The sequence below is a fragment of the Meriones unguiculatus genome, chromosome X (assembly GCF_030254825.1).
Source record: "Meriones unguiculatus strain TT.TT164.6M chromosome X, Bangor_MerUng_6.1, whole genome shotgun sequence".
Taxonomy (NCBI): Eukaryota; Metazoa; Chordata; class Mammalia; order Rodentia; family Muridae; genus Meriones; species Meriones unguiculatus.
This window is the reverse complement of record NC_083369.1, coordinates 53253107-53277918: the sequence shown is the minus strand read 5'-3', so window position 1 is coordinate 53277918 and position 24812 is coordinate 53253107. Positions and strand designations below refer to the sequence as shown.

The following is a 24812-nucleotide window of genomic DNA, read 5'->3' as shown; positions in this document are numbered from 1 at the left end:
CTGGGTAGAGACTTTCAGAGGCCCTCTGTGGTAGGCTTTTGTCCTGTTCCCTGTTTTTCTCCCTCTTCTGATGTCAGCCCCATTTGCCCTCCTGAATGAAGACTGAGCATTTTACCAGGGTCCTTCTTCTTGATTAGCTTCAAGACTAAGAGGCTATGGGGAATTTTGAAATTATGATAAATGCATTTTATACTATGAGATGGCTGTATGCTTATGAAGTTCACAGGTAGTATGCTGTCGGGAGCCGTGACTCCAGCAGCCTATTTTGATATTTAAATCTCAGCAGAGAGATGGCTTTTAGGAGACCTTTACTAATGGCAGAGGAGAACTTGCAAGTCCATCTCCTTTTTTTTGTGACAGCAGGTAGGACAGCTTGTGAGGGTCACACCTCTTCCTCAGGCTCCTTGTGCAAATTAACCTATTGTTCTGAGATGTTTTACTGGCTGAAAGTAACTCCTCAAAAAATAAAGTGGTCAGAAGGCTGGAGGCAGAGGAGGAGGCAGAGGCTTGAGACTTGCTGTTTGCTGCAGCAGCCTGCCTTTTGCTGTGGCTGTTGAGTCTGGACCTTTAAAAAAGTTTCCTGTGTGCTGTGTGTTTGTTTTATTAATATTAATCCTCACTCCCAACTCAAGAACCATTCAACTCTGCTGTCTGACTCCGGCACATTGGCGCCCAGACATGGGACTTGAGATACAGGGATTCAGTGAAGGACACCACAGTCTTTGTTGAGCTCACATTAAGTAGAAGGGGTGTGGTGAGTAAATCCCAGAATAAAAATGGGACAAGGAATTAGCCTAGTGTTTTCTTTATGGAACTTAATTAAAGGTAGTCTGTACAAGCAGCAGGAAACTGAGAAAGCTAAACTTTCAGGCTCAGAGAGAAGGAGGTTAGAAAGATGGCAGGCTTCAAGAGAAAATGCTATTATACCATCAGCTCCTCCAGAGGAGTTGTATTGCCCTTCTGATGACAATAATTTCTTGCCAGAAGGAGACTGAAGAAGACTTGCAACCTAATGAGGTTGCAGAGTTGGAGGAAGAACCAGATCAGCACTATTCTGAGAGATACCCTCCAATTCAGGCTATGCATGTTAAAAAGCGTAAGCCTTGGCAAAAAGAAATTAAAAGACTGGAGTGGAGCTTGGAGGAAATAAACAGAAAAATTGGAGCATTAACTACTAGGGAAAATGAGGCTCAATCTCCCACTCCAACTCCATCATTGGTGAAAGGCTTAGGCCCTCCTCCTGGGAATGCTACAGTTTCAATGGCCCAGAAGACAAAGGGACCTTTCCCTTTGTCCACTGTATGAACATCTGTATCTGCTTTACAAGCTTCTTTACAAGAAGCCAGGCAGAATGGAGAAGACGTATCTGAGTTTTATGGTTTTCCAGTTTTGGAGCAACCTGATGGACACGGTAATATGGTGAAAGTCCATGCTCCTATACCTTTTAAACAGATAAGAGAATTAAAATCTGCATGCTCCCAATATGGAACTACAGTGCCTTTCACCCTGGCTCTGCTGGAATCCATGTCTACTGAGGCTCTCTGCCCAGGGGACTGGAAACAGTTAGCAAGAGCATGCTTATCAGGAGGAGATAATTTATTATGGAAATCAGATTTTGCAGAGCATTGTCAAGCTACAGCTGAACTTAATTGAGCTCAGCAAATTCCTATAACTTATGACATGCTTGCTGGAGAAGGAATCTACAGGGAAATAGGACAACAATTGGATTTTGATGTGGCTGTTTTTGCTCAGGTCAATACTGCTGCCTGGAGGGCCTGGAATAAGCTTCCACAAGCAGGAAGACAGGTGGAGGATTTGTCTAAAATCTGTCAGGGACCTGATGAGTTATTTCAAGATTTTGTGGCAAGATTAATGCAAGCAATGAACAGACTTATAAGTGATGAAAAGTCTGGATTGTTATTAGTGAAACAATTGGCTTATGAGAATGCTAACAGTGCTTGCCAAGCAGTCTTGAGACCAAAGGCCAAGGATTGGGGTACTACGTTACAGACAATAGTACTCATCCAAATAATTAGGTTAATAACTGCTAAAATTCAAAGCTCTCTGGCTGCAAGGTATTTGTCAGCACTTTCTGGTAAGGGTCAGCCAATTTATTGAAATATCAACTAAAATAACCAACTGGGCTTTGTTTGTAACAGCATAAATTGGCTAAGACCCCATTTAAAATTAACAACAGGAGAATTAAAACCACTTTTTGACATTTTAAAAGGAGAGGCTAATCCTTTGTCAAAAAGGGAACTTACCAAAGAAGCTCGTGATGCTTTGCAAAAGATAGAATTAGCTATTGAAAAGCAGCATGTTCAATATATTGATTATTCAAAAGAATGGGGTGCATATATTTTGGCTACTGTTCATACTCCAACTGCTGTATTGTGGCAAGAAGGACCATTATTATGGTTGCACCTGCCTCTGTCTCCTGTTCAAGTTCTGACACCATATTATGAAGCAGTGGCTAGTTTAGTTCAAATGGCTCGCACAGAATCTCATAAATATTTTGGTAGAAAGCCCTCCTTAATTGGAGTCCCTTTTACCAAACAGAAAGTAGATTGGTTATTTCAAAATGTAGATTGTTGGACGATAGCTTTTGCTCATTATTTAGGACGTATTGATAATCATTATCCAAAAGATAAATTACTTCAATTTGCCAATGAGCATGCTTTTGTATTTCCTAAAATAATTAAACAAAAGCTATCATCTCAAGTTCCAACAGTATTCACTGATGGATCTTCAAATGGAAAAGCTGTTTATGTACTAGAGGGACAAACTTTTGTTTTGCAAACATTGCCCGACTCAGCTCAAGTTGTAGAATTACGAGCTGTTGCTGCAGTTTTTAAAAAAATTTGGCTTCTACCTATTTCAACTTGTATACTGATAGCCATTATATAGCTAAAGATTTATTAGTCCTAGAGACTGTAACATATGTTAATACAGCTAATAAACAAATACAAGATCTATTTAGAGAGAATCAACAAAGTATTTGGAGCCGTGTGCAGCCTTGTTACATAGGACATATTAGAGCTCATTCAGGGCTTCCTGGACCTTTAACTTTAGGAAATGATTTAGCAGATCTAACCACACGTTTGGTTGGATTAACTCAACAAGAATTGGCTCAAAATTCCCATGCATTATGTCATCAAAATAGCAAGAGCTTAAGAAAATTTAATATTACCAGAGAAGCCTCTAGACAAATTGTAAGATCATGTTCCTCTTGCCCTGAACATTTTAATGTACCTCATTATGGTGTCAATCCTAGCGGTTTGACTCCCAATCATTTGTGGCAAATGGACATAACTCATGTCCCAAAATTTGAAAAACTAAAATATGTTCATTTAATAATTGACACTTTTTCAGGATTTATCATGGCAACTCCTTTAACAGAAGCCACCAAACATGTTATAAGTCATTGCTTAAAATGTCTTGCTGCAATTGGTATACCTTCCATTAATATAAGTCAAAAAACAGGGATTCCATGTAATTTCCAGGGCCAAAATATTATAAAACAAGCCCAAGGATCTCTTAAGAACCAATTGCAAAAAATAAAAAAGGGGGGAGTCATATCCCCAAATATTAATCACGCTCTCTTTATTTTAATTTTTTTAAATGTGGATATACAAGGCCGTTCTGTGGAGGATCAATTGTGGCATCCTAATACCAAAGATAATTTTGCCCAAGTAAAATGGAAAGATCCAATTACTGGATTATGGCATGGCCCCGACCCTGTATTAATATGGGGAAGAGGGCATGTTTGTGTTTTTCCACAGGATGCAGAGGGAGCCAGGTGGATCCCAGAGAGGCTGGTACGGTTTGCAGTTGTTCCCCAGAAAGAAGATATTCCCGCTGCAGACAACCGTAAATTCTGCCCTGACCTAGATTGAAAAGCTGCGTTATACCTGAGCTCCTGACCCGCCTTTGTTTCATTCTGCTCCTAGGAGAAGATGTCATGCAGAGAAACCTCTTATATAATAAACTGGACTTGACTGTTTTGTTAATAAGGACAAACTTCAACAAAATCAAAAGAAAACTAACTGTGAAACTTTAATCTGGCTCTGGTTTTCAGCAGAGCAAAACAGACTTGCTTCAGGAACTCTTGGGGGGCCCTGTAACTGCCTATGTAAATTCTCCTTTTGTTTTGCTGTTTGGAGATGTTAAGCGTTCAGATGGTTCTGTTTACTCAACAGCCTTTTACTATGGTTCCTCTAAATGTTTCTCAGACTTGGTAATTTACACAGGGAGTCACCTGCTAGTCACTTTTGGAGTGTTACTTTGGACTGAGCATTCTTCAGGAGGTATATTTTAGTCCCTGTGTTTTTCTTTGCAGCTACCAATGGCCAGCAGAGTAATGATACATGTGATGCAAAAGATAGTTAGTTCAACATGACATATACTAGCCAGTGTTGGTTCAAATTTGGGAGTCTGACCCCAAGTAGTTTATTTTAGCCATTTTAAGTACAACACAATTTAGTGATAAATTTCCTGGTGATAACTCAATCTTGTGCTCACAACAAAATTTAAGACATGACTACATCTAAGCTTTTTGTAAAGTATTTGTGACATATTCCATTAAAATGGGTTCCATAGGTTGACAAGCTCAAGGTAAAATCCCAAGAGGTATCCGGTATGGTTTCAAATACATAGTGCAATAGTCATCACTCCATTAACTATGTCCTCTGGGTAGCTAATAAGTCATGAGTTATTCCTTTTGAATGGACAACTCAAGTGTCTTAACTTTTCTTTTTCTCCTAGTATTTATTTGTGTGCATATATCACAAGTTCCCCAGGAATAACAAGTAGATTTCTAAGGAAACCAAATTTGATTTTATTCAGTTATAAGAGTTTCACTGACATATTTTCTCAACTGATAATTGCAGTTTTTCCATAGGAAAATAAAAATGGATCAGTTTGCAGTAGCCCCTTCATTGCCTAGAACATGCATTTATCAGTTGAATGAAATGGACAAAACTATGATGTCAGGGTTTAGAAAGGTTAGTAATCTTAAAAATTTTCAGATTGGTTATATTCTTTCTCTAACAAATTTGTTAAGGAATTCAACAATCTATAAACCTCTGTCTACAGGTAAATGTATTCTTCATTCATCATCAAGGAAATTTTTCTTTGCAACTGAAAGATAATACCACAGAAACTGACAAGAAATCCACATGCAGAGTTTTGAAGCCAAGTTCAAACAAATATATCTACAAAACATTTCCACACCTAAGACACAGGGAACATTGTGGAAGTGGGGGTAGAAAGATTCTAAGAGACACAGAATCATAGATGTTTTTCTGTGAGATTGTGTCTCCTAGTGACATCAGAAGCTATATCCATAATGAATCACAAACATGTCCACCCTAATCTGCAGCAAAAAATAATAAGACCAATGAACATTCCAATCTGCAGGAGGAAAAGACAGTGAAAGTTCAACCATACACAAAGAACTGTAGGTAGCTAAATGAAGCTGGGAGTGGGAAAAATAGCTCTCCCCAGGGAAGAGGACATTAATTTGTTGTCCAGTAACAAATGATCATCCTGCAAAACATACATATAAGCCACATTATTTGGACTTAACAGGCTATATTTAAATGTACATATACATATAAGAATGCAATAAGAAATAATGAAAAAGAAGTTATGGGTTTGAAAAGTTGGGAGGAGCATATGAAAGTGTTTATAGGGAGTAAAGGAAAGGAGAAATTTACTTAAAATACAATCTCAAAACTAAACAACAAATAATTTTCAATGGCATTATTATGCTGCATTTGTTTTTAAATGTAAGTTTTAATGTAACTATATTTTTCTTTATGGATAAGAAATATCTTAGATTAATTTCAGAGATGGTCTAATTCTTTGTGTTTTAGAAGGACTTTATATTGTCTTTAAATATATTTATTGTGCAATCAGCAATATCTCTATCTCTACACATGTGTTTACATCAATACATAATAATGCATGTGTTCTCTTGACCATTCCAATATATATAAGGAAGCTCGCACAAATTTGTTCTACTCTGGCCTTACTCTTAAGAAAGAAAATATATCTTGGAATATACTTACTCTCTTTCAATGTATTAAATCATAAAGTCACAAAAAAGCATGTTTAAAAGTCATCAAAATAGAGAAATTGGTATAGTAGAAACATGTAATTCACAGAGATGCATGCATGGTGTTATTTTACCCAAAAGCTTTGGAATTCAACTAGCCTTAAAATACATAGAATAATATATATGATACTTTGATATGTTTTTATTATGTTTCACATTAATTTGAAGATTTTCTGATGATGGATTCTTAAAAATTGTATATAAATACACACACACACACATATATATCCTGTAACAAATGAGCTATTTCCAGAAGTCTTTAGTTTAGTTTTTCTCGTTCACTTTTAAAGTTGTATTGTTGTTTTTAACAACAACACAAAATTTTGCATGGCTAACCTGATCATCCATACACACATTAAAGTGTGTTGGTATAATGTTCTTGTGGAATATATACAATTTACCCTTGTTCTCATTCAATGCTGATTTCTCTACCCTACTATCTGGTTTCAGTCTGGACATTTCATTGTATCACCTGTCTCAAATTTGTGTAAACATGCCACCATTTGTTCTCTGTATTTTCAGTTAAACAACCAGCCAGTGGTGAGCAATGGAAAGAATAGCATGGGACATCCTGATCCAGAGGGGAGGAGAGAGAAGTGAGTGAGGTGAATCAGAGAGCAGAGTTCAGCAGGAGATGACATGGAACCATGATGAGAGATGAACCAGACCTGAGATATGGCCAAAAGCAAGTATAATGTGGAAAATCTGAATGGGAGGAAACTATGCAGCTTGGAAGTCTAGCATAGAGTAACTAGTTGCCCAGCATTGTGCTCTAGGTTAATTCAATAAATCCTAGTCTCTGTGTGGTAATTTGGGTATACAGTGGTATAGGAAAAACTATTGTTTAACTAAATATAAATGAATATTCAATATTAATAATCAAAACAATAATGCTTCACATTCTCTTTTTGATATTGTTCTCTTGATAGGTTAAATGCAGTCTGCTCTGACACTGTTTAAATAGTGTATTTGTTTTTTGTTTTGAAAAAGTATACAGATGTGTTTTCTCAAATTTTCAGCATAAACCATAACAGGAGTTAGAAATTCTGGAAATATACACCTTGAAGCTTCTTATCAACTCCACTATGTATTAACTGGGTGACCTACAGAGAGTTGTTTAACCTCTTTGTGCTTCACTTTAGGAGATAACAATGTGTATTCAAAACACTTTTGGAATTCTTAAAATTAAACATTTTAGCTTTTCAGTGCAGTATTTAAAACCTACAATAATTGACATCACTATTATAATAACCACAATAGATTAGATTAAAAAATGAACTGAATTATTTATTTGGCATATGTATTTGTAAATGATTATATTTTTGGATTTAAAGCCTATCATATACTACTTACTTGTGTCTCTTCATAGGTCCTGTGATTATTAGATATTTAGAATTAGATTTCAATATAGGAGAAAATTATTAAACATGGTACTAAGTGCTCAACTCTGATTTAAGTGCTTGATAGTCAAAGATAAATAAAACCAGGTGCTTGTACTTGAGGAGCCTTTTAGGATTTAGAAGTGAGGCATTCATATTTTATCTCCTTGTACTGCAAAAAGAAAAGGAAAATATGATGATTATCACTCGAATTATGTTTACATTTTGACAAATGGCATCTAAGATTTTCTTTATTCGTTAAAGTGTAAGAAAATAAAAAATATCCCCACTTTTCATTTACCTACCATGTGTGCAGACAATGAACTTCAGAAAAACAAGGCACCCATCAACCTTCTATTATAAATTCAACCTTCTATTATAAATTCCCTCAGTATTTCCTCTATGTTTTTATTATTGCTTTTTCACATGGCTTGACATTTTCCTCTGAGTAAAATATACTCCCATGGTCAAGTTGCTCTCCCTCAGGTCTACAAAAGGAAAGTCATTAAATAAACATTAGTAAAGGAAAATACTAGAAGCCAATCCACTGGTGATATACAATTGAGTTTATTTTTTAAGCTTTGATTAAAACTGAATGCAATCATGCTTTGGAAGAATATGATATTTTTATTTTATCTAAACACACAGTTAGCACAATCATTATAACAATGTTTTCTTAGGAGGATAGATCCTCTAAGGAATCAAATGTTTATTGAAGTGTATGTTAGCAGGTCAGATCATAAAGGTATTTGGTTGTAACCACGTTCCTGGTACAAGAAATCCAAGACCTTAGAGGAAAATATAAACTTTAGGAGCCTTTGGGGTATTGTTCTAATCTCAGCGTTTCATGCTATGAACATGAAATTGTTCCAGGTTCTTTCTGAAGAAGAGCAGGGTATACTATCCTTGTTGATTTACTTTTAAATACCTCTTCTGACCAAAGACTCCAAGAAAGCAAGGGGGAAAAGAATGTAAGCAAAAAATCTCTAAGTCTCTGTTTCTTTCTTTTTTTCTTTTGTTTGATGATTGTAGGAATATCTATTTCATAATATTACTGAATATTTTGTTATATATTGTATATATGTATGTATGTATGGATGGATGGATAGATGTATAGATGTATGGATCCGTGGCTCAGATATATGCCTAGTATACAAGATGTGTTGTTTTGTTTTACCTGCAGAGTTTCTTCCCTTCTTGTGGGTTAATTGAAAGTTCTTCCTGGATTCATAAGCTTTTAAAAATAATTTTGATTATTGAATAATTATGAACTCTTTGAACATTCATATTGTGATTAAACCACAGTAAATATTCTAAGAAATTGAGAGAAAATCAAATAACTAGGAACATGGACAGCATCCATATATTTGGAAAATCTGGATAAGAGTCATCAGAAATCAAAGAGAAGTACAATGCTACACATTTCAGAAATGGTTCTGATATTATAGCTTTTCTTCATTTTCTTTTTTCCTTTTAAAACTAATACTATTCCAGGAGAGAACAGGAGCTCCACAAGGAGAGCAGCAGAACCAAAAAATCTGGGCACAGGGTTCTTTTCTGAGACTGATACTCCAACCAAGGACCATGCATGGGGATAACCTAGAACTACTGCACAGATGTAGCCCATAGTAGTTCAGTGTCCAAGTGTGTTCCATAGTAATGGGAACAGGGACTATCTCTGACATGAACTGATTGGCTTGCTCTTTGATCATCTCCTGAGTGGGGAGCAGCCTTACCAGGCCACAGAGGAAGACAATGCAGCCACTCCTGATGAGACCTAATAGACTAGGATCAGAAGGAAGGAAAGGAAGACCTCCTTTATCAGTGGACTTGGGGATGGGCAAGGGTGGAGAAGGGGGAGGAGGGAGGGATTGGGAAAGGAAGAGGAATGGAGCTACAGGGGGTATACAAAGTGAATAAGGTATAATTATTGAATTTTTTTAAAAAATAAAAATATCTTGAATATACTCTGAAAAAAATTAATACTATTACTGAACTTTGGGCAATTTACATCAGAGATGCATTTGTTCCTTGTTTGTAAATCTTTTGCTATGATTCTCAGCATCTATTTTGATGGACTTCTGGGTAGACCCTCTGAGAGGATAGGTATGCTAGGATCCTGCCTGCAAGCATAGCAGAGTATTGTTAATAGTGTCAGGGGTTGGCTATCTCACATTGGGTAGGTCTTAGTTTGAGACAGGCATTAGGGTGTCCTTTGGAAAAGTGGAGGGAAGAATAAGAAGATCCAGAGGGGATATGAGGTCCACAAGAAAACCAACAGAACCAACTAACGAGGGCCCAAAGGGGCTTACAGAAACTGAAGAATGCACTGGACCTAGGACCCCTACAACGTTGTAGCCAATTGACAGCTTGAACTTCATGTCGGTTCCCTAGTAAGAGGAGCAGGATCTATCTATGACATGGACTCTGTTGCATACTTTTTGAACACAATGTCCTGGCAGGGCTACCTCACAAGGCCACAGGGGAGGAGGATGTGCTCAGTCCTGGTGAGATTTAATGTGTTGGGTGGATTGGTAGGAGGGCTCCCCTTCTCTGAGGGATAAAGAAAGGCTGGTAGGGGGAAGAGGGAGGAAGTGTTCGAAAAGGATGAGAGGAAGAAAAGGGTTACAATTAGGATGTAAAGTTAATTAATTAATTGATTGATTAATTGATTGATTGAAAAAGAAAATCTATAGCCGTATACTACTTGAAAAAGTAAATAGAGACATTTTATAGTAATATTCTCATGAACAGATTTCTCTACTTCTTCTGAAACAATATAATTTGAAGTCTTTTTAAATTTTAGTATAAGCAAACTAAATATTAGAAGTTTTGTACCATGCATAGTTATATGTTTTCTTTTCCTTAAGTTTAGAAGATTCAGTTACTTTTTTAATTTTTTTAATTTTTATTAATTACACTTTATTCACTTTGTATCCCCCCCATAAGCCCCTCCCTCCTCCCTTCCCGATCCCACCCTCCCTTCCCTTTCTTCATGCATGCTCCTCCACAATTCCAGTGATGGGGAGGTATTCTTCTCCTTCCTTCTGATCTTAGTCTATCAGATCACATCAGGAGTGGCTGCATTGTCATCTTCTGTGGCCTGGTAAGGCTGCACCCACCTCAGGGGGAGGTCATCAAAGAGCAAGCCAATCAGATTATGTCAGAGGTAGTCCCTCTTCCCATTACTATGTAACCCACTTGGACACTGAACTGTCATGTGCTACATCTGTGCAGGGGTTCTAGGTTATCTCCATGAATAGTCCTTGGTTGGAGTATGAGTCTCTGGGAAGTTTCCTGTGTTCAAATTTTCTGGTTCTGTTGCTTTCCTTGTGGGATTCCTGTCCTCTCCAGCTCTTACTATTTCCCACTTCTTACATAAGATTCCATGCACTCTGCCCAACTGTTGGCCATATGTCTCAGCTTCTGCTTTGATAGTTTCAGGACAGAGGTTTTCAGAGGTCCTCTATGGCAGGTTCCTAGGTTGTTTCCTGTTTTCTTCTTCTTCTGATGTCCATCCTATTTGCCTTTCAGGATGGGGACTGAGCGTTTTAGTCAGGGTCCTCTCTCTTGATTAGTTTCTTTAGATGGACAGATTTTAGTAGCTTTATCCTATGTTATATGTCTATATGAGTGAGTATGGACCGTGTGTGTCTTTCTGCTTCTGGGACAGCTCACTCAGGATGATCCTTACTAGGTCCCACCAATTACCGGCAAATTTCATGATTTCCTTATTTTTCATTGCTGAGTAATACTCCATTGTGTAGATGTACCACAATTTCTGCATCCATTCTTCAGTTGAGGGGTATCTGGGCTGTTTCCAGCTTCTGGCTATTGCAAATAAAGCTGCTACAAACATGGTTTAGCAAATGTCCTTATTGTGTACTTGAGAATCTTTTGGATATATACCTAGCAGTGGTATGGCTGGATCTTGAGGAAGCACTATTCTTAATTGTCTGAGAAAGTGCCAGATTGATTTCCAAAGTGGTTGTACAAGTTTACATTCCCACCAGCCATGGAGGAGGGTTCCACTTACTCTCCAGCATGTGTTGTCACTTGAGTTTTTCATCTTGGCCATTCTGATGGGTGTAAGGTGAAATCTCAGGGTGGTTTTGATTTGCATTTCCCTAATGGCTAATGAAATTGATCCTTTCTTTAAGTGTTTCTCTGCCATTCGATATTCCTCTATAGAGAGTTCTCTGTTTAGCTCTGTTCCCTATTTTTTTAAATGGATTACTTGGCTTGTTGTTTTTCAGCTTCTTTATTTCTTTATACTGGATATTAGTCTTCTGTCAGATAAAGGGTTGGTGAAGATTCTTTCCCAATCTGTAGGCATTCGTTTTGTTTTGATGATGGTGTCCTTTGATTTACAGAAGCTTTCCAGTTTCATGAGGTCCCATTCATTGATTGTTGATCTTAGATCCTGTGCTGTTGGTGTTCTGTTCAGGAAGTTGTCTCTTGTGCCAATGAGTTCATGGGTATTCCCCACTTTTTTTTCTAACCGATTTAATGTGTCTGGTTTTATGTTGAGGTCTTTGATCCACTTGGAATTTAGTTTTGTGCAGGGTGATAAGTATGGATCTATTTTCACTTTTTTTCTACATGTAGACATCTAGTTAGACCAGCACCATTTGTTGAAGATGTTATCTTTTCTCCATTGTATGGTTTTGGCATCTTTGTCAAAGATCAGGTGTTCATAAGTGTGTGGGTTTATTTCTGGGTCTTCTGTTTGGTTCCATTGATCCACCATTCTGTTTGTATGCCAGTACCATGCAATTTTTATAACTGTTTTGCTTCATTTTCCCAATTGAGGTTCATTTTATCCATTATTTTATTTTATTTATTTATTTATTTGTTTGTTTGTTTATTATAGTTCATTCAATTTGTATCCCAGCTGTAGCCCCTCCCTCATATCCTCACAGTCCCACCCACACTCTCTCTTCTCCACCTATGCTCCTTACCCAGTCCACTGATAGGAGAGGATCACCTCCCCTTCTATCTGACCTGAGCCTATCAACTTTCATCAGGGCTGGCTGCATGCTCTTCCTCTATTGTCTGGCAAAGCTTCATTCTCTGGCTGAAAGTGATAAAGGTGGCTGCCACTGAGTTCATGTCAGAGGCCTCCCTTACTAGGAAACCCACTTGGAAACTGAGCAGGGAGTCTAGGTGCTCTCCATGCTTGGGTCTTGTTTGGAGTATCTGTTTCTGCAGGCTTACTGGGCCTAGGTGTTTTGATTCTGTCCTGTGCAGTTACTGTCCACTCAAAGTTTTTCTATATCCCTCTTCTTCAATAAGGTTTCCTGTACTGTGCCCAATGTTTGACTATAAGTCTCAGTATTTCCTTCCATACTCTGATGGGTAGAATCTTATAGAGGGCCCCTGTGAAAGGCTCCTGTCCGGTTCCTTGTCTTCTCTTAATTCTGATGTTTATCATGTTTGCCCTGGTGACTGAGGTTACAGCATCATCCCCAGGGTCCTCTTTGTTGTTTATCTTCTTTAGGAATAAAGGCTTCAGTATATTTATCTTATATTATATGGCTAATATCAATTTATATTTGAGAATATAGCATGTATGTCTTTCTACTTCTGGAATACATCATTCAGGATGATTTTTTTCTAGTTCCCACCATTTGCCTACAAATTTCATGATTTCCTTTTTGTTCAATTGCTGAGTAGTATTTCATTGTGCAAATATACCACAATTTCTGCATCCATTCTTCAGTTGAGGGACATCTAGGTCGATTCCAGATTCTGGCTATTATGAATAGTGTTGCAATGAGCATAGTTGAGGAAATGACCTTATTGAATGGTTTAGCATATTTCAGACACATGCCTGGGGGTGGATCTATACCACTGATGGCACTATTCCTAATTTTCTTACAAAGTGCCAGAGTAATTTATAAAGTGATTGTACAAGGTTATATTTCCAATAGCAATGGGGAAGTGTTCCCCTTTCTTTAAAACCATTCCAGAATATGTCATTCCTTAAGGATTTTTTAATTTTTATTTTTTATATTAATTACAGGTTATTTAATTTGTATCCCTCCCTCATTCCCTCCCAATCCCACCCTCCCTCACTAATCTCCTCCCTGCTCCTCTCTAAGTCCACTGATAGGGTAGGTCTTCCTCTCATTCCATCTGACCCTAGTTAATCATGTCTCATCAGGACTGGCTGCAATGTCCTCCTCTGTGGCCTAGCAAGGTTGCTTCTCCATGGAGAGAGGGAGGTCACACAGCCCACCACTGTGTTCATGTCAGAAACAGTCCCTATTCCCATTATTAGGGAAACCCACTTGGATACTGTGCTACCATGGGCCACAATCGAGCAGGGGTTCTAGGTTATATCCATACATGGTCCTTGGTTGGAAAAAGAGTCTCATAAAAGAGCCCTGTGCACAGATACATTAGGTCCTTGTGGAGCTCTTGCCCTCTCCAGGTCTTAATAACTCCCCCTTCTTTCATATGATTCCCTGCACTCTGCAGAAGGTTTGGTTATCTCAGCATTTGCTTTGATATACTACTTGGTTGAGTCTTTCAGAGGCCCTCTATGGTAGGCTCCTGTCCTGTTACTTGCTTTCTTTTACATCCAATGTCCATCCCATTTGTCTTTCTAAGTGAGGATTGATCATCTTATGCCGGAACCACTTCTTGTTTAGCTTCTTTAGGTTTAAAGATTTTAGTATGTTTGTCCTATCTTATAGCACTAGTATCCACTTATGAGTATATACCTTTTGTGTCTTTCTGCTTCTGGGATATCTCACTCAGGATGATCTTTTCTAGTTCCTATCATTTGCCTGAAAATTTCATGATTTCATTGTTTTTTAATTGCTGAGTGGTTGTAAAAGGTGGAGAAAGGAGAGCCCTCTTTCATTGCTGGTGGGAATGTAAACTAGTACAACCACTATGGAAATCCATCTGGCACTTTCTCAGACAAATAGGAATAGTGCTACCTCAAATCCAATTAAACCACTCCTAGGCATATATCCAAAAGATGTTCAAATGCACAACAACGATATTTGCTCAACCATGTTTGTAGCAACTTCATTGCAGAACCTGGAAACAACCCAGATGTCCATCAACGGAGGAATGGATAAAGAAATTGTGGTACTTTTACACAATGGAATACTACACAGCAATTAAAAGCAGGGAAATAATGAATTTTGCAGGCGAATGGTGGGATCTAGAAAAAATCATCCTGAGTGAGCTATCCCAGGAGCAGAAAGAGAGACATGTATATACTTACTTATACGTGCGTACTAGACTTATAAGATGTGATAAACATACTTAAATATGTACACCTAAAGAAGATAAACAAGGAAGAGGACCAGAGGTAAGATGATCAGTTCTCATCTAGAAAGACAAAAGGTATGGACATTGGAAGTAGGAGAAAACAAGTAACAGGACAGTAACCTACCCCAGAAAGCACCTGAAAGACTCTACCTAGCAGTGTATCAGCAGATGCTGAGACACATAACCAAGCCTTTTGCAGAGTGTAGGGAATCATATGAAGGAAGGAGGAATTATTAAAACCTAGAGGGGACAGGGAGCCTTACAAGATCCAAATATATCTGGGCACAGGGGTCTTCTCTGAGACTGTTTCTCCAACCAAGGACCATGCATGGATATAACCTACAACCCCTGCTCAGACATAGCCCATGATAGGTCAGTATCCAAGTGGGTTCCCTAGTAAGGGGACAGGAATTGTTTCTGACATGAACTCAATGTCTGGCTCATTGATCCGCCCCCGAGGGAGGAGCAGTCTTGCTAGGCCACAAATAAGGACATTGCAACCATCCTGAAGATACCTGATAAACTAGGGGCAGATGGAAGGAGAGGAGGACACCCCCTCTAAGTGGACTCAGAAAGGGACAGGGAGGAGATGAGGGAAAGAGGGGAGGATTGGAAGAGAAAGAGGTAGAGGGCTACAGCTGGGATACAAGTGAATGTATAAAATTATTTAAAAATTAAAAAATATTTTAAAAAAAATGAAGTCTGCCCCCCCAAAAAAGTTACATTCCCAACAGCAGTGGAAGAGGGTTCCCCTTTCTCCACAACCTCTCCAGAATGTGTTGTCACTTGAGTTTTTGATTTTAGCCATTCTGATGGCTGTAAGGTGAAATCTCAGGATCGTTTTGATTTGCATTTCCCTGATGTCTAAGGACATTGAGCATTTCTTTAAGTGTTTCTCTGTCATTCTATATTCCTCTGCAGAGAATTCTCTGTTTAGCTCTGTACCCCAATTTTAATTAGATTACTTGATTTGTTGCTTTTTAACTTCATTAGGTCTTCATATATTCTGGATATCAGCCCTATGTCAGATATAGGGTTGGTGAAGATCCTTTCCCAGTTTTTAGACTCTAATTTTTTTCTGATGACAATGACCTTTTACTTTATATATGCTTTCAGTTTAATGAGGTCCCATTTATTGGTTGTTGATCTTAGAGCTGTTGGTGTTCTCTTCAGGGAGTAGTGTCCTGTGTCAAGGAGGTCAAGGCTCTTCCCCAGTATTTCTTCTAACCTATTTAGTGGGTCTGGTTTTATGTTGAGGTTTTTGATACACTTGGACTTTAGTTGTGTGCAGGAAGATAAACATGGATTTAGTTACTTTTTTTTTTTTTTTTTTTTTTTTGCATGTAGACCTCCAGTTAGACCAGCACCATTTATTGAAGATGCTGTCTTTTTTCTATTTTACTATTTTGGGTTCTTTGTCAAAAATCAAGTGTCTGTAGGTGTGTGGGTTTATTTCTGGGTCTTCTATCTGATTCCATTGATCCACCATTCTGTTTCTATGCCAATACCATGCAGTTTTTATTACTGTTTCTCTATAATAGAGCTTGAGATCAGGGATTGAGATACCTCCAGAAGACCTTTTAATGTACATGATTGTTTTGACAATTCATGTTTTTTTGTTTTGTTTTGTTTTTGGTTGTTGTTGTTATTCCATATGAAATTGAGAATTTTTCTTTAAAGTGCTGTAAAGAATTGTGTTGGTAATTTGATGGAAATTGCATAGAATCCGTAGCTTGCTTCTGGAAGGTGGTGATTTTCACTATGGCCAATCTTTGAGCATGGGAGTTCTTTCCAACTTCTGACAACTTCTTCAATTGTTGGGTTAGAATTACACCAAGGTACTTTATTGTTTCCCTAATATATTTCTCAACCCAGTTGTCTTTTGTATGCAGGAAGGCTATTGATTTTATCCATTATTTGTTCTATCCATCCACTTTGCTGAAGGTGCTTATCACATATAGGAGTTCCCTGGTAGAATTTTTCATGTCACACAGGTATACTTGGCTATCATCTGCAAATAGTAATACTTTCATTTCTTCCTTTCTGATTTTTATCCCCTTGATGTTCTTTAGTTGTCTTCTTGCTCTAGCTAGGACTTCAAGAACTTTGTTGAAGAGAGGGAGAATGTGGTCAGTCTTCCCTTGTCCTTGCTTTCAGTGGGATTGATTTAGTTTTTCTCCATTTAGTTTGATGTTGGCTATAGACTTTCTGTATATTGCCTTAACTATGTTTAAGTATGTGCTTTGTATCCCTGTTGCCTCTAATACTTTAAACATAAAAGGGTGTTCAATATTATCAAATGTTTTTTTAATCATGTAGTTTCTATTTTTTTCTTTCATTTTGTTTATTTTATGGATTACATTGATGGATTTCCATATATTGAACCACCCCTGCATGTGTGAGATAAAGCCTAATTGGTTATGTAGGCTTTTATGTTTTCTTAAATTCCGTTTGTGAGTATTTTATTGAGTATTTCTGTGTCAATATTCATAAGTGAGATTGGTATGAAGTTCTCTGTCATTCTAAGGTCTTTGTGAGGTTTTGCTATGAAAGTGACTGTGGCCACATAAAATGAGGTTGGTAAGGTTCCTACTGTTTCTATTTTGTGGAATATTTTGAACAATATTGGTGTTAACTCTTCTTTGAAGGTCTGGTAGATTTTTCTTTTTTTGATGGGAGACTTTAGATGACAACTTCTATTTCCTTAGGGGATATTGGACGATTTAATTTATATACCTGATCTTGATTGAGCTTTGGTAAATGGAATCTATCAAGAAAATTGTCCATTTTATTTAGATTTTAATTTTTGTTGCATATAATCTTTTTTTCTGTGATAAAATTAGCATTTATTATTTTAATCTTTTTTTATTTTTATTAATTACAGTTTATTCACTTTGTATCCCTCATAAGCTCCTCTCTCCTCCCCTCCCAGCCCCACCCTCCCTCTCCCTTCTTCTTACTTGCCCCTCCCAAATCCACTGATAGGGGAGGTTCTCCTCCCTTCCTTCTGATCTTAGTCTATCAGATCCCATTAGGAATGGCTGCATTGTTATCTTCTGTGGCCTGTTGGGCTGCTCTCTCCTCAGGGGGAGGTGATCAAAGAACAGGCATGTCAGATTATGTCAGAGGCATTCCCTCTTCCCATTATTATGGAACCCACTTGTATACTATGCTGTCATGGACGACATCAGTGCAAGGATTCTAGGTTATATCCATGCATGTTCCTTGGTTGGAATATGAGTACCTGGGGAGACCCCTGTGTTCAAATTTTCTGGTTCTGTTGCTCTCCTTGTGGGGTTCCTGTCCTCTCCAGATCTTACTATTTACCACTTCTTACTTAAGATTCCATGCACTTTGCCCATCAGTGTGCCATAAGTCTCAGAGTCTGCTTTGGTAGTCTGTAGGGCAGAGCCTTTCAGAGGCCCTCTGTGGCAGGTTCCTAGGTTGTTTCCTGTTTTCTTCTTCTGATGTCTATCCTCTTTGCCTTTAGATCCATACTTATCACCATGCACAAAACTGAAGTCCAAGTGGATCAAAGACCTCAACATAAAACCGGACACACTAAATCAGTTAGAAGAAAAAGTGGGAATACCCTTGAACTCATTGGCACAGGAGACAACTTCCTGAATAGAACACCAACAGCACAGGCTCTAAGATCAACAATCAATAAATGGGACCTCATGAAACTGGAAAGCTTCTGTAAATCAAAGGACACCATCATCAATACAAAACGACTGCCTAGAGACTGGGAAAGAATCTTCACCAGTCTTTTATCTGAGAGAGGGCTAATATCCAGTATATATAAAGAACTAAAGAAGCTGAAAAACAGCAAACCAAATAATCCACTTAAAAAATTGGGAACAGAGCTAAACAGAGAACTCTCTGTAGAGGAATATCAAATGGCAGAGAAACACTTAAAGAAATGTTCAACATCATTAGCCATTCGGGAAATGCAAATCAAAACCACCCTGAGATTTAACCTTACACCCATCAGAACGGCCAAGATGAAAAACTCAAGGACAACATATGCTGGAGAGGTTGTGGAGAAAGTGGAACCCTCCTCCACTGCTGGTGGGAATGTAAAATTGTACAACCACTCTGGAAATCAATCTGGCACTTTCTCAGACAACTAGGAATAGCTCTTCCTCAAGACCTGTCCATACCACTCCTAGGCATATATCCAAAAGATTCTCAAGTACACAATAAAGACATTTGCTAAACTGTGTTTGTAGCAGTTTTATTTGTAATAGCGAGAAGTTGTAAACAGCCCAGATGCCCCTCAACTGAATAATGGATGCAGATATTTTGGTACATCTACACAATGGAGTATTACTCTGCAATAAAAAAAGGAAATCATGAAATTTGTAGGTAAATAGTGGGACTTGGAAAGCATCATCCTGAGTGAGCTGTCCCAGAAGCAGAAAGACACACATGGTATATACTCACTCATATAGACATATAACATAGGATAAACCTACTAAAACCCTGAACATCTAAAGAAACTAATCAAGAGAGTGGACCCTGACTAAATATAATCTTTTGAAGTAGGACCTAATTGTTCTTTGGATTTCCTCGCTGTCTTTAATTTTTATTTATGTTTTTTTCTTTTTTTATTCTTTATTAATTACATTTTATTCACTTTGTATCCCCCCTGCGGTTCCCTTCCTCCTCCTGTCCCAATCCCTCCCTTCCTCCACCCTCTGCATGCATGCCCCTCCTCAAGTCTGCTGATAGGGGAGGTCTTCCTTTCCTTCCTTCTGATCCTAGTCAATTAGGTCTCATCAGGAGTGTCTGCATTGTTTTCTTCTGTGGCCTGGTAATGCTGCTTTCCCCTCAGGGGCATGTAATTAAAGAGCAAGGCAGTCAGTTCTTGTCAGAGACAGCCTCTGTTCCTATTACAATGGAACCTGCTTGGACTCTGAATTACCATGGGCTATATCTGTGCATGGGTCTTAGGTTATCTCCATGCATAGTCCTTGGTTGGAGTATCAGTCTCAGGAAAGACCCCTGTGCTCAGAATTTTTGGTTCTGTTGCTCTCCTTGTGGAGTTCCTGTCCTCTCCAGAACTTACTGTTTTCAACTTCTTTCCTAAGATTCCATGTACTCTGCCCAAAGGTTGCCCATAAGTCTCAGCATCTACATTGATAGTCTGCAGGGCAGAGCCTTATTATTAATCACAGGTTATTTAATTTGTATCCCAGCCATAGCCCCCTCCCTCTTTCCCTCCCAACCCCCCCTCCCTCCCTCATCTCCTCCCTGTCCCTTTCCAAGCCCACTGCTAGGGAAAGTCCTCCTGCCCTTCCATCTGACACTAGCTTATCAAGTATCTTCAGTATTGGCTGCAATGTCCTCCTTTGTGGCCTAGCAAGGCTGTTACTCCCTCGGAGGCAGGGGAAGTTAAAGTAGCCAGTCCTTGAGTTCATGTCAGAAATAGTTCCTGTTCATGTCAGAAATAGTTCCTGTTCCCCTTACTAGGGAACCCACTTGGTTACTGAGCTACCATAGGCTACATCTGAGCAGGGGTTCTAGGTTATATCCATACAAGGTCTTTGATTGGAGAAACAGTCTTATAGAGGACCCCTGTGCCCTGATATATTTTGTCCTTGTGGAGCTCTTGTCCTCTCCTGGTCATATTAACTCCCTCTTTTATCATATGATTCCCTGCACTCTACTGAAGGTTTGGTTATGAGTCTCAGCATCTGCTTTGATATGCTGCTAGGTAGTCTTTCAGAGGCCCTCTGAGGTAGGCTCCTGTCCTGTTTCTTGTTTTCTCTTACTTCCCATGTCCATCCCATTTGTCTTTCTCAGTGAGAATTGATCATCTTACCCCCAGTCCTCTTTCTTGTTTATCTTCTTTAGGTGCACATATTCATTATATTTATCCTATCTTATAGGACTATATAAGTAAGTATATACCATGTGTTTCTTTCTGTTCCTGGGATACCTCACGCAGGATGATTTTTTTCTAAATCCCGCCATGTGCCTGCAAATTTCATATTTTTCTTGTTTTTAATTGCTGAGTAGTATTCCATTGTGTAAAAGTACCACAATTTCTGTATCCATTCCTCTGTGGATGGACATCTGGGTTGTTTCCAGGTTATGGCTATAATATAGAAATAAAGCTGCTACACAGACCCTTAGAGCAACAATTTATAAATGGGACCTCATGAAACTGAAAAGCTTCTCTAAAGCATAAGAATTTGTCATTAGAACAAAATGACAGCCTACAGACCTGGAAAGCATCTTCACCAACCCTGTATCTGACAGTGGGCTGATATCCAGAATACATAAAGAACTAAAGAAATTAAAAAGCATTAAATCAAGCAACCCAATTAAAAAATGGGGTATGGAACTAAACAGAGAATTATCTGTAGAGGAATACAGAATGACAGAGAAGCACATAAAAAGATGTTCAACATCCTTAGCCATCAGAGAGATGCAAATCAAAATGACCCTGAGGTTCCACCTTACACCTGTCAGAATGGCATAGATTAAAAACTCAAGTGACAACGCATGCTGTAGAGGTTGTGGAGAATTGGGAACACTCCACCATTGCTGGTAGGAACATAAACTTGTACAACCACTCTGGAAAGCAATCTGGTGCTTTCTCAGACAATTAGAAATAGTGCTTCCTCGAGATCCAGCTATACCACTCCTAGGTATATAAGCAAAAGATGCTCAAGTACACAAGGACATATGCTCAGTGTCTGTTGTTATGTCCCCATTTTCATTTTTGATTTTGTTCATTTGGATAGTGTCTTTCTGCCTTCTAGTTAGTTTGGCTAAAGTTTGTCTATCTTGTTGAATTTCACAAAGAAGAAGCTCTTGGTTTTTGTAATTCTTTGTTAAATCTTTTTCTCTCTTTGTTTCTATTTCATTAATTTCAGCCCTGAGTATGAGTATTTCCAGTTGTCTTCTCTTGGATGTGTCTGCTTCTTCCTTTTTTTTTTTCCTAGTTTTCCAGGTGTGCCATTAAGTTCCTTGTATGAGATGCCTCAAATTTGTCTATGAAGGCACTTAGTGCTATGAACTTTCCTCTTAGCACTACTTTCATTGTGTCCCATAAGTTAGGGTAAGTTATGCCTTCATTTTCATTGAATTCTATGAATTCTTTAATTTCTTTCTTTATTTCCACTCTTACCCAGTTGTCATTGAGAATGGAATTGTTCACTTTCCATGTGTGTATAGGGTTTTTGTTATTTCTGCTATTGTTGTGGACTAGTTTTAGATCATGGTGGTAGGATAGATATAAGAAATTATTTCAGGCTTTTTGAGGTTTGCTTTGTGCCTGACTATGTGTTCAGTTTTGGAGTATCTTCTATGAGGTGCTGGGAAGAAGATATACTCTTTTTTTTGTTTGAGTGAAAGGTTGTGTTTATATCTATTAGGTCCTTTTGATTTAAGACCCCTGCAAGTGTCATTATTTTTCTCTTTAACTACTGTCTCAATGATCTGTCCCCTGGGGAGAGTGGGGTGATGAAGTTTCCCACTATTAAGCTATTGGGATCAATGTGTGAATAAAGCTTTAATAAAGTTTCTTTGACAAATACAAGAGCCCTTGTGTTTGTTGCATAGATTTTCAGCATTGTGAAGTCCTCCTGGCAAAATTTTAATTTGGTGAGAATGAAGTGTCCCTCTCCATTTATTTTGATTAATTTATTAGGATGGCTACTCCAGCTTGTTTCGTAGGTCTGTTTGCTTGGAAAACCAGTTTCCAGCACTTTATTCTGAGGAAGTGTCTCTTTTTTTTTTTTCAGAGATGTGTTTCTTAAATGTAGCAGAATGTTGTACATTCTTTCTCCAACCAACGTTAGTCTTTTTATTGAAAAGTTTAGACCATTGATGTTATTAGATATTAGTGACCAATGATTGTTAGTTCCTTTAATTGTGGATATGGTGGTGATTGTGTTTGTGTGCTTGCTTTCTTTTTCTCTTTTGTTGTGATGTTGTCTTCATCCTGTGTTTTCTTGGGTGTGGGTTTTAGTTTTTATGTTTTGTTTTATTTTTCTAGTATCTTCTTCAGGGCTGGATTGCAGCATATATTTTGTTTAAACTTAGTTATGTCATGGAATATTTTCTTTTCTCCATTTACATTAATTGAAAATTTTGTTGGATATAGTAGTCTGGTTTGGCATCTGTGATCTCTAAGCATCTAAATGAAATGCTCCCAGGCCCTTATGTCTTTCATAGTCTCTGTTAAGAAGTGTGGTGTGATTCTGATAGGATTGTCTTCATATGTTGCTTGACCTTTTTCCCTTGTTGCTTTTAATATTTTTCTTCTGTAGATTTAGTGTTTTGAGTATTATTAGGAGGGAGGATTTTCTTTCCTAGTCTAGTCTATTTGCTGTTCTGTAGGCCTCTTGTATTTTTATGGGCATCTCTTTATTTCTATTTTTTAAAATAAATCTTTATTGTATAGAAATTCATATACATAAAACAATCCCACCAAAGATGTTTTACTCTCATTTTCCCACCTTCCTCCTTTTCAATGTGTCTTATAAAAAGGACACTATTACACGTTATTATAACTTCACCCAGATGTCCAGACAATACCCCATCTATGCAATCTTTTGTATTTGCAAGTTGCATGGTCATGTAACACCCCCTTTATTTACCAGGTAGCCCTTTTATTCCATTCCCCATTTAAATTTTACCATCACTGGCTTTCCTGTCAGTCCATTGAGAAAAGGCTTGGGATTGAGTGGTAAGCTCATCCTGAACACCTATGAGTGCTGCACCTCACTTACCCTAACTTGCCAATGCTGGCCCCTCATGAATGGAGCAACTGCTAAACTGAACCAACCAGCAATAAGAGAAATGCACATTTGGCTTTTTTAAGTAGCAGGTTACATGTTTGAATTGACTTGCTAGTAGCTTCTGACCACCTTGAGTGAAAGAGCAGCGTACAGAACTTAGTAGCTGATCAGAAACTATCAAGAATCAGTGGGTAAGATCATCACCATCCTCCTGTCCTTCACATAGGTGGGTAACTATTTTTGACAGGAAATGAGTAGTATATCCTTTGGTTAGGAAAGTTCACGCCCACCTGCTTCAATTCCTCCATCAGTAGAGTCTTTCAGAGGGTGTCTGTTGTAGGCTCCTGGCCAGTTCCCTGTCTTCTGCTTCCAATACTTATTGCATTTGTCCTTCTGAGTGAGGATTGAGCATTTTTCCTAGAGTCTTTTTTGTTGTTTAGCTTCTTTAGGAGTATAAATTTTAGTATGTTTATTCTATATTAGATGGTTAATATACGCATATGAGTGAGTATATACCATGTGTGTCTTTCTGCTTCTGGATTACCTCACTCAGGATGTTCTTTTCTAGTTCCGACTATCTGCCTGCAAATTTCATGATTTCCTTGTTTTTCATAGCTGAATAGTATTCCATTGTGTAAATGTACCACAATTTCTGTATACATTCCTCCACTGAGGGACATCTGGGTTGTTTCCAGGCTCTGGCTATTATGAATAGAGCTGTTATGAGCACAGTTGAGTAAATGCCCTTGTTGTGTACTTGAGCAAATTTTGGATATATGCCTAGGAGTGGTATAGCTGGATCTTGAGGAAGCACTATTTCTAATTGTCTGAGAAAGTGCCATATTGAGTTACAAAGTGGTTATACAATGGTACATTCCCATCAACAGTGGAAGAGGGTTTCCCATTTTCCACATCCTCTGCAGCATGGATTGTCACTTGAGTTTTTGATCTTAGCCATCCTGATGGGTGTAAGGTAAAATCTCAAGGTTGTTTTGATTTGCATTTCCATGATGACTAAGGAAGTCAATTTTCCTCTGTTGAGAGCTCCCTTTTCAGCTCTGTATCCCAATCTTTAATTGAATTACTTGGTTTGTTTGTGTTTAACTTATTTTTTCATATATTCTGGATATTAGCCCTCTGTAAGACATAGGGTTTGTGAAGATACTTTTCCAACCTCTAGGCTGATGTTTTGTTCTGATCACAGTGTCTTTTGCTTTACAGAAGCTTCTAGGTTTTATGAGGTCCCATTTGTTGATTGTTGATCTTAGA

General features: G+C 38.1%; 1 pseudogene; it reads right to left on the bottom strand.

Moving 5' to 3' along the window:
- Nucleotides 1-7627: 7627 nt before the first annotated feature.
- Nucleotides 7628-23501, bottom strand: LOC110541688 (small nuclear ribonucleoprotein F-like; annotated as a pseudogene).
- Between the last annotated feature and the right edge of the window lie 1311 nt (nucleotides 23502-24812).